The sequence below is a fragment of the Lactuca sativa genome, chromosome 1 (genome assembly GCF_002870075.4).
Source record: "Lactuca sativa cultivar Salinas chromosome 1, Lsat_Salinas_v11, whole genome shotgun sequence".
Taxonomy (NCBI): Eukaryota; Viridiplantae; Streptophyta; class Magnoliopsida; order Asterales; family Asteraceae; genus Lactuca; species Lactuca sativa.
In genome coordinates, this window is record NC_056623.2 from 5,806,444 (window position 1) to 5,816,765 (window position 10,322).

The 10,322-nt window shown below is 39.0% G+C and overlaps 1 pseudogene; it reads left to right on the top strand.

Moving 5' to 3' along the window:
* Window positions 1-932: 932 nt before the first annotated feature.
* LOC111909275 (G2/mitotic-specific cyclin S13-7-like) lies at window positions 933-9,225 on the top strand (annotated as a pseudogene).
* The last annotated feature ends 1,097 nt before the right edge of the window (window positions 9,226-10,322 follow it).

Sequence of the window (10,322 nt, forward strand, 5' to 3'; positions counted from 1 at the left end):
AAACATGCATAAAATGAAATAAACTTGTAATCAATTTGATTGAGTGGTTCTAGTTCTAGTTCTTAATGTTATTGTTCAACTTGATTATGACTTGATGTAATTCATAATTGATATTCTAAGTTGGTACTGAAAGATATTAACATGCTCTAATACCTCTCGCTTGCTAAATTATCTAACCAAAACAAGCTCTTTGACTAGACCTAATTTTACTAATTCAACCTAAAGACGCTCTTAGATTGTATTGTAAAATTGCATTAAGTTTTGTACAAGCTTCCCAACAATGTTCATTTCTTCTCATACGCTCGGAAGTGTGAAAACATGTGATGTATGTTTTAAATAAGAAAACCTATTGTTTGTTACAAATTATTAACTTAATAGAACGATTGGGTGCCCTAAAAGTTAATTAACTACACAAAAACTCAATTCATGAAAGTGGCCAATCAAACACAAATCAAATTCAAGGATTCTAGTTCAAACAAAGACATAATCACTAGAATAGAATCACAAATAAAACATCAAATCATATGCTTCAAGTCAAGCAATCAAAAATTTGATTATGCAGTCACAACTATTGAAGAATCAAAAGATTTGTCCTTTTCTATGGATGAGCTCATCGATAGTCTTCAAGCCCATGAACAGATAATGAACGGAAATGATGATACTGGTAAATTGGAGCAAGCTTTACAAAGCACGATGTTAATTAATGAAACCCAAGTTAGCAGTAGCTATATACAAGGCAGAGGAAATCGTGGTGGTTATAGAGGTGGATACATAGGTGGACTTGGTAGACAAGGCTAAGGTGGATATCAATTCTATGGTTGTAGGCGAGAATTTCAAAGCATGGGAAGAGGAAGAGGTGGGTTTCAACAATAAAGTGACACATCTCAGGTTCAATGTTATAATTGCAATAACTATGGTCATTTTAGTTATAAATGCAAACATCCAAAAGTGGAAGAAAGAAGTCACTTTACAACAATGAAGATAAAGATAAAGATTTTGGAACTGTTGTATTTCTCACACAGAAAGGAGATGAAGAAGGCAAGCAAAATATTTGGTGTTTTGATAATGGTGCAAGTAACCACATGTGTGGTTATAAGGATCCATTTGTAAAGTTGGACGAGACATTAAATGGAGACGTTAGCTTTGGTGATTTATCAAAGACTCTTGTCAAAGGCAAAGATACGATTATGATTCTTTCAAAGGATGGTGATAAGAAGTATATACATGATGTTTATTATGTATGTGCCTTGAAAACAAATGTAATGTCCCAAAAACCATAGTAAAAATTTTCAAAATTTCAAATCCTTTCATAAAAAACGTAATTCAACCATCATTGTTTCCAAAACATAATAATAAAAATCGAAGTATCAAATAACATCTCTCAAGATAACAATCCATTGGATGATGTGTATGATCAAGCCTCCGCCTTCCCCCAGTCCTCTGAATTAACTGAAATATTTAAAACCACAACTGTAAGCCTAAGCTTAGTAAGTTCCCCCAAAATACCCAATACAACAATACACATACAATGCATGCATACATGAGCCTACAGTCTTCCTAGACCACCTCGCAAGGCCTACAAGATGCTTGGAGTGCTCCTTTGGGCCTACAGTCTGATTGGACCACCTCGCAAGGCTTATAGTAGACCGGACCGCCTGGGTATCTTGGCCTACAACACAAAGTAGGACCGCCTTAACGCAACCAACCACAATATTTCGACATAAAAACATAAAAAAAAACAGACAGACAATAGCCACCAATACAGGTAGTCATAACATATCTACCAATCAAATAGATCACTACAACATACCATCATTCTACACATAAGGATACATACTATAATACAAAGTATAGTAAGAAAATCACCTCACAGTCTTGCAGATAACTACATCTCTTACAAATCCAAAAACTGGTACTACAGGTCACCTATACAACAATCAGGTTCCAATTCTTAAACTACAGCTTAAAACCCTCAAATTGACCTAAAGTCAAACTTGGTCCACTTTGCAAAAATGGGTCAGTGTTCGGTGGTCAATCCATAGAGAACCACTATGTATTAAAGACCAATTATGTGTAATTTTATGTTTATAATGTATACGAAATATATTGTACTCATAATTATTTCAGAACGTCTCAAACTGCTAAACAAAATTGTCTATCATTATGGACCGAATCAAAAATCACAAAAAATTAATTTTATTTGTGACTTTAAAAATGATTTTTTTTTTGCATCAAGTATCCTTGAAACCAAACTATGATCAAATTGGATTGATTATACTCTCGAGACTTCATGGATCTAAAAAGCGTCAAAAACAGAAGTCGTATGCAGAAGTTACGTCCATTTTAAGAAATCAAATCAGTAAAATACCGATTTTCTTAATAAACAAAAAGTGAATTGATCTGTTGAGATACTTGCACAACCCATATGGAAATTCCGAGAACGTTTTTAGACTCAAACATATATAATATTTGATTTCATAATCACAATAGTTTTAACCCGTAAATTTAACAAAGTCGTGAAAATTGTTGAATAGGATCCAATTAATCACGAAACTTTAAACGGATGTTCCCGGATATAAAAATAGGGTAGTAGCTCTCGTTTAAAATAGTTGAGTTGTTCTTATGTGAGTAATTTTAGTATGCCGCCTTTGTTTCATTATAACCAACAATATTATCATGATTAAAATATTCTTTCTAAAGTGGTAGACATCTAAATGCAACAAGCCACAAACTCATTACCTTACCTAAGTATATGTGAAGGTTGGCATGCGCCAGGGCGCCAAATTTGGAGAAGGTGGAGAAGGGTTAGGCCACCACCATCATCATTCCTTCGCCTATCACCATCACATACTCTTCCACCACCATTATTGATCGACTTTTTCCCCTACCATCACCACCATTGATCGGTCACTCATTTGCCTCTCGCGATCTCGTCGTTTTCCACCCCTTACATCATGTTAACAAAAACTTATTGAAAATTCACCTCCCATCACCACGTTGGTTTTATGCACACTCTGTCTGTAACTACTCATGGTATTTTGGGAGGGATGTCGGAGATGATGGGAAGGAGATACAGGGATGAGGACTCGTAATGGAGAGAGTGAGACGGAGGAGTGTCTAGAAAGTTAGGGTTTTTTCTTGTTATTTGGTCATAAATATAATGAAATAATATGTAAATTACATAAATGGTTCTTATGGTGTATTGTCTTTTAGAGATTTGGTCAAAGAGTAATAATTTTTGATCATTTCAAAAAAAAATTAACAAGCCAAAATTTAGATAACGATCGAGGGACCAATTAACCACGAACACTTCCCGAGTAAGCAAACTATATATGCGTTTTGAAAAACTAAATGATCATTTCTTCATTTTTGTCAGACAAATATTTTATAACGGATTAATCTCGTTCTTGATAAAAACCAGTTTCTATAAAGTATAAACCCACATTTAGTCAGATGAACATAGACTCCAACATTCATTTAATAATCACATTCTTTTTCCAAACTAAAACGATGTTTAACCAAACATATAACGGCGCCATAAATCTTACGTTTCAAACCCCAACTGAATACGAATCATCTTGTATTAAGGAATTTCCTTTGTTTGAGTGCTTGTGATCTTTGTTCTTTGTCCCATTTCAATCTATTCACTGATCAGTTAAGATGACTTCAAGGGATGTTGTCAAACAAGAAAACCGAGGTATACCCTTATTCAAAACTAGCTTTTGATTGAATCTCGTATGCTCTGTTTCTTGAAGTTGTTCTTAGGCTCAGTAGATTTACTGGTTTCGTAATTGTTTCTTTGTTAATGTTTTTTTTTCTGGTTAAATTGTGTGTAATCAGTGTATGATTTCAGGGTTTTTGATCTTTTTTCTTGGATGATTTTATGTTGATCACCTTTATGTACTTTCTATTCTAAATCATCGTAATTTAAATTCTTGATTGTTGTTGCGTTTTCTTAATTGGAAAGATTACTTCAAGGGATTTTGTTGTAGAAGAAAACCAAGGTATACCCTTATTCAAAACTAGCTTTTGATTGAATCTTGTATGCTCTGTTTCTTGAGGTTGTTCTTAGGCTTAGTGGATTTACTAGCTTTGTGATTGTTTCTATGTTAATGCTTTTTATTTCTGGTTAAATTACGTATAATCAATATATGATTTCAGGGTTTTTATCCGTTTTCTTGGATGATTTTCTGTTATACCCTGATGGTTGGGTATGGTTATAATTGGTGTTTTAGTGTCAGTAGTCTTGTGCGGCTTCCGATGTGGTGTTCATCCTTTGGGCAGGTTGTGAGTTTGGTTATGGGTTATTGCCGAGGATTCCTTTGGTTATCGTTCGTGGGGGTTGTTAGGGGAGATGCGGCACTGGGCTGATTGTCGGGTAGCATCTACAGTCGTGGAGTGGATGATTGAAGGACTAGATTCTTGTGAGTGGGTTGATCAGGGAGGAGGTGTGTTTTGCTGAGGGTTGCTTGTGCTTGTGGGAAGCAGTCAGTGTGTGAATGTTCTCTTTGTGCAGGATTGTTCTGTAAGGTCGTTAATGACGATCGGTGGCAGTTAGTCAGTGTTTTAGTGGGGGAGAATTAGAAAATTCTCCGGGAGATCGATGAGTATGTGAGGGTGCTTAGCTGTTGGGATTCAACAGTGTTTGTCAGCGCAGAGTATAGGCCGACGAGAGCGAGTGTCGGGTATGCGGGGCGGGATACAGACCTAGGGCATTCGATTGTGGAGGCCTGAGAGAAGGTCGGGATCAAGCTTGAGTAAGTAACCGAGATTATGCTGTGCATGTTTCAAGAGCTGGAACCGGAAGGTTCCAGAGTTAGAACCTGAGGGTTCGCAGAGTTGGGTGTACGGACCCACAGAGACATAGCCTCGAGTGGCTAGTATGTGTTATGAGAGTCGGTCCAGTCATGCTGGAGACTCTGTTGGTATTGCTGGATCAGTTTGAGATTGCAGATTGTGTATGTTGCAGTGTGATTGCATTGGAAGGTCTGGCCCCGGGTTAGTGATCTTGTTTAGCTGAAGCAGTGATCTTGATGAGTGGAGAGAGTGCATGAGATTGAGAGCCCCTGCAATGAGAACCAGAGTATGTGGATAGCGGTTATGCAAAAAGGGTGGTGTCGCTTGGGGCGAGCACCGTGGCACCGGTTGGAGTGGCATTATGGCCAAGAGGGTTCCTTGGAAAAAAGGAAAAGAGGAAGGTGTGTAACTCCGAAGGGATGCAAGTTCACGAAAGTGAAATCTGCAGAGCAGGGTTATGGTTAGAGTATTTCAAGTGTGGTTTCGAGCATCGTGTTGCGGCAGTGAAGTAGGAACCCATCCGGGTTGGGATGACTGACGAGACTCAGAAAGGATGCAAGGGAATAGAGAATCTTGAATTCTCAGTGTGATTCTGATCAGGGTATAGGACGGATATTAGAGGTTCGTCTTGGGAGATGTTCGAGGATATCATCAGTGTATCGGGTTTTTCAACCTGCGAGTGTTGGGGCTAGTTCAGTATGTGTATGTGATGGCAAGAGGGAACTTGTGAGAGTTGATCTGAGAGGGAGAATGGATCTCTCAGTCGGTCCGGAATGGGCAAAGTGGGCTTTGGATCGGGGATCCGGTGGTTCAGGGTTTCCTAACCCTTATGGGTTGAGTGATCGTTGAGATTTGGAGCAGAGTGCATCTTGGGTAATTTCCGATTACAGAGAGTGATGAGCAGTTCAGAGTTCGTGCTTTAGTTGACAGAGCAGACTCAGCTGGTTAAAGAGAGTTAGTGATCGTCTAGAGTTAACAGGAAAGTTATGCAGGCAGACGCCGTTGCGAGCATGTGATTCAGGTCGGCGACTTCGTATTTCTGACGGGGTGTTTCGATTTAGGAAGAGGGGTAAATGGGGGGCCCCGGTATGTTGGGTCTTTTTGTGAAGGTGCGAAGGTAGGAAGGGTGGCCTACCGTTTGGAGCTGCCAACGGAATTGGGACAGATCCATGACACTTGTATGTGACGCAATTGAAGAGGGGTATAGCAGATGAGTCAGCAGTGGTTCTTCTAGAGAACGATTAGGTGGATGCGAGCCTGTGTTACGTCGAGAGGCCAGTGGCCGTCGGAGATCGGAAGGTCAAGGTTCTGAGGAACAAGGAGGTACCTCCGGTATTGGTTCAGTGGCGGCCTCGGAAGAGATCGGTAGTGTCTAGGGAAGCCGAAACGTGAGATGCGGGAGCAGCAGCCAGAACTATTTTCAGAGTGAGACTTCGAGGGCGAAGTCTAATTCTAGTGGGGGAGAATTGTAACAGCCCAAAATCTCAAGTATTGTTAAGTTGCATTTTGGGGGTGTTTTAAAGGGGAGACTCGACGAGTTGGAGCCAGACTCGCCGAGTAGGGTCGCAGGTTTGGTCGCGGGTTCACGACTGGACTCGACGAGTCCATATATGGACTCGGCGAGTCGACGCTGTTCAGCGGAAACCCTAGCCGTTCAGTATTGGGTCGTATATAAAGGTTATTATGCCGTCATTCCACGACTTTGGATCGATTGGGAAGAACCCTAGGCGACTGAGGCGGCTAGGGCAAGCTTGAAGGCCATTGGTGACCTTGAAGGAATTGTTGTGCAAGGAGGAGAAGGGTTTTGGCTAAAGGAACTGCAGGGAGTTCGAGTTCTGAAGTTTGGGGACATGGGAGGTACATCATTCAGGTAATAATTCGGATTACATTCTCCTGTGATTGATGTGTATATAGATTTAGGGTTTATGGAACCCATTTGGAGATTAGATGGATTGTTGTGTTGTTATCCAACGTTTATAACCCTGTATTAGTACCCTTAGAGGTCCAGAAGGTCCTATGTTTGTATATTCGGGAAGATATGTATCTCAGGAAGCAGTTTGATCGACTGCATGGCGTGGACTCGCCGAGTCGGATGATCAAACTCGGCGAGTAGCTTGAAGATTTACCGGGACTCGCCGAGTTGTTCTTCAGACTCGGCGAGTGGAGTCGGGGTGGCCCCGCGATTCTTCTAGGAGTGACTCGTCGAGTCAAAGAGGATACTCGACGAGTAGAAGGGGGAATCTTAAAGGATTGAAGGACGACCAGACTCGCCGAGTCGCCAGAGAACTCGCCGAGTCCAGTCGAACTGACAATGGACTGTTGACCAGAGTTGACTGGTGTGATTTCTTAGGGTCAGTCAACGTGGAAGATAGAAGTATTGATAAGGGATATATGATGTTACAGGGAGCTTGTAGCTCGGAGGATCAAGTGCAAGGGACTTTAGGAGTTGCTATCTTCCAGTGACCGCGAGGTGAGTCTTCTCACTATACTGTACCCGGAAGGGTTTGACTGTGTGACCGGAAGGTCGGATATGATATGTGATATGTATGCTATATGTGGTAAGTTATTTGTTATGTGTGCTATGTATGTTATGGGCCGGAAGGCGATTATATTATGGGCCGGAAGGCGATATGATGTGTGATGGACCGAAAGGTCGGGCCTGGAAAGGCGTATGTGCGTAAGGTATATTGGGGAACTCACTAAGCTTCGTGCTTACGTTGTTTATGTTATGTTGTTTCAGGTTCTTACAGTAACGTGGGATGGCAACGGTTCGATTGTACACACCGAAGAAAGAGTTGTGTTTTGGAGGATCCTGGTCTTCTAATATAACGAAAATGTAACTATGTTTTGTAATTCGAATGTGAATAAGATTTTAAAACAAGTGTTTTAATATTAAATTGATTATTTAAATGAAAATTTTGTTTTTGGAAATCACGGTGTTACAAGTGAACGTAAATAAGTTAAAAGCTAAAATAATCAAGACAAAACCACCATCAGTGCCACAAAATGTAATTGTGATCCAGATCAGTCCAGACACCGAAGAATTGAAGAAACCTAAATCTTGGTCTTCACAAAACAAGTCGCCTCAAACGTCACTTAGTTCAACATTGACTGCCCTGAGCAAGGCTGCCCATTGCCCGAAACAACCAAATGTTGTCGATATTGATGCTCAAGATGTTGATAATGAATTGGCTAATGTAGAGTATGTGAGAGACATATACGAATTCTGCAAACTTGTTGAGTTACATATATAGATAGATACAAAACCCTAAATGCAAACATGTATAGGTGTGTGTATACATATATATATATATATATATATATATATACACACACACACACACACACAATTTCATTGAATTACTTGATGTGTTTATGATGTAGAATGAAACCATCGTTCATGAATACATGCATACACAACCTAAGATGGCCGAAAAGAAAAGGACGAGTCTGATCGACTGGCTGATAGAGGCTCATGATGCATTCGATCTCATGAATGAGACATTGTACCTTACAGTCAACATCGTTGACAGACTTTTGGCGTCTAAAACTATCGATAATAGAGAACTAAGGTGTTTAGGAGTTGTTGCAATGCTTAATGCTTATTTGCATCAAAATATGTAGAAATGTAGACAGATCCAATGGTGTATGATTTTGTGGAAATCTTGAATAATCAGTACGAGAAAGAAGATGTTTTGGTGATGGAGAAATGAATTTTGAGTCAACTGGAATGGAGTTTAACAGTTCCCACGTCGTATGTGTTTCTCACGAGGTTCATTACAGCCGCCGCAACCATAACCCCACTTGAGATTGAAGTACGTATTTTTTTCATTATTTTTCGTTTCGGTATAAATTAAAAAAATGGCATAGGGGTAAAAATGGTCATTTTACAATAAATTAATGCCTCGTATCTAATGGTCTTAGCCATAGTACCAAATGCCCAACAAACTGAAACCACGAGGATTGTCCATGTAACAAAGTTCGATAGTTGGACTGAACTTATAATTTCCACTATACCACATGGACCGTTTTTGTAATTTGATTACGATATTTGGAATATTTAGAATATTTAGAATACCAATTACAGATGGAACAGATGGTGTATTTCTATGCAAAATTGGGAATGATGAAATACCAGGTCATCATAAGATTTATTCTATCTACGGTCGCTGGGTCAGCGGTTTATGTTGCACTGAAAGCCCATAACAAACCCTTGTGTGACATAAAACACTTGAAATGCACACAACGTTTATAGAAACACAAGTGATGGAATGCATGAAGATGTTGGTGGTATCTCATCTAATGGTGAAGGATGGCGAGAAGGAGAAGGCAATATACAAAAAGTACTTGAGCAGGGCACAAGGCATGGTGGCTATACCCCGCCGCCCAAAACTCTATTGTCGTAGCTTGATAAGGATACTAGAATAGACGAGGTATATGGTAGGGGAGATGAGAGGAAAATGGTAGTGCATATTGAACGATAATTATGAATTTATATTGGATTTCAATCACTAAAATGTTCTATTACTTTTATCGGTATATTTTAGGAAATAGTCACTATAATCATATCTTTTAAATTTTTAATATTTTTTATAATTAAAATATAAAATAAAATAATCCCACCCTACTTGTAATTGAAAGATTTCTTCTAGGTTCATTAAACAAATAATTTCACTCTTGTTTCCTGAATATTACAAGTTTACAACATTTTCTTTTTCATGGATGTCGAACCTCATTTTGCTTGGCTTTCTAAAATTCGATGATAAAAGTCAATTCCAATCTTACATCCATTGTTTCTAAACAATTTAGAAGACCACATTGCCCTTCACACAACATCTATATGGAAAGCTCGTTCATGACTTATTGTCACGGGATGACTCAATCACCATGTGCCACTTAGTGTTTCTTCGAATAAGTCAGGCTTGGAACACTTCCTTACGATGTACTGACGACTAGGATAACAAGAGACGCGATAAGGAATGCTATAAAGTAAGAAAGAAAGCTTCTATAATAGACTTGACTACTTTACAAGGTAACTTCCCAATGATTCCTACAAATGACACATCCTTCCTATTTATAGGTACCTTACACCTCCTTAAATGGAAGTTTCTAGGTATCGATCATTCTTGACTAATCTAGACTCTTCTTATTATATACATGGCCTTTACAAGACTCTAGAATATGGTATACTTGTCTACGATGCTCTAGAAATCTATAGGTCTTCCCGACATTATCCAAATCGTTCTTGTATGATCTAGCATGTTCTAGATCGTTCCAAAGTCTCCCGGGTCGTTCTAGCTTTGTCTAGTGCCTTAATGGAATTATTGTAATTTGAGGCTTCGAATAAAATTTTTCATTTTTAATTAAGGAAAAATCATTGTTTTCAATCAAACCTAAGTCATAAGAAACCCATATCAAGTACAAATATTCCAAAATCAATGTATCATAACATCTCGCAAACATGTTACCGAAGGATGTGTATGATCACACCTTTATTTTCCTCCGATTGTAACATCCTGATGTGA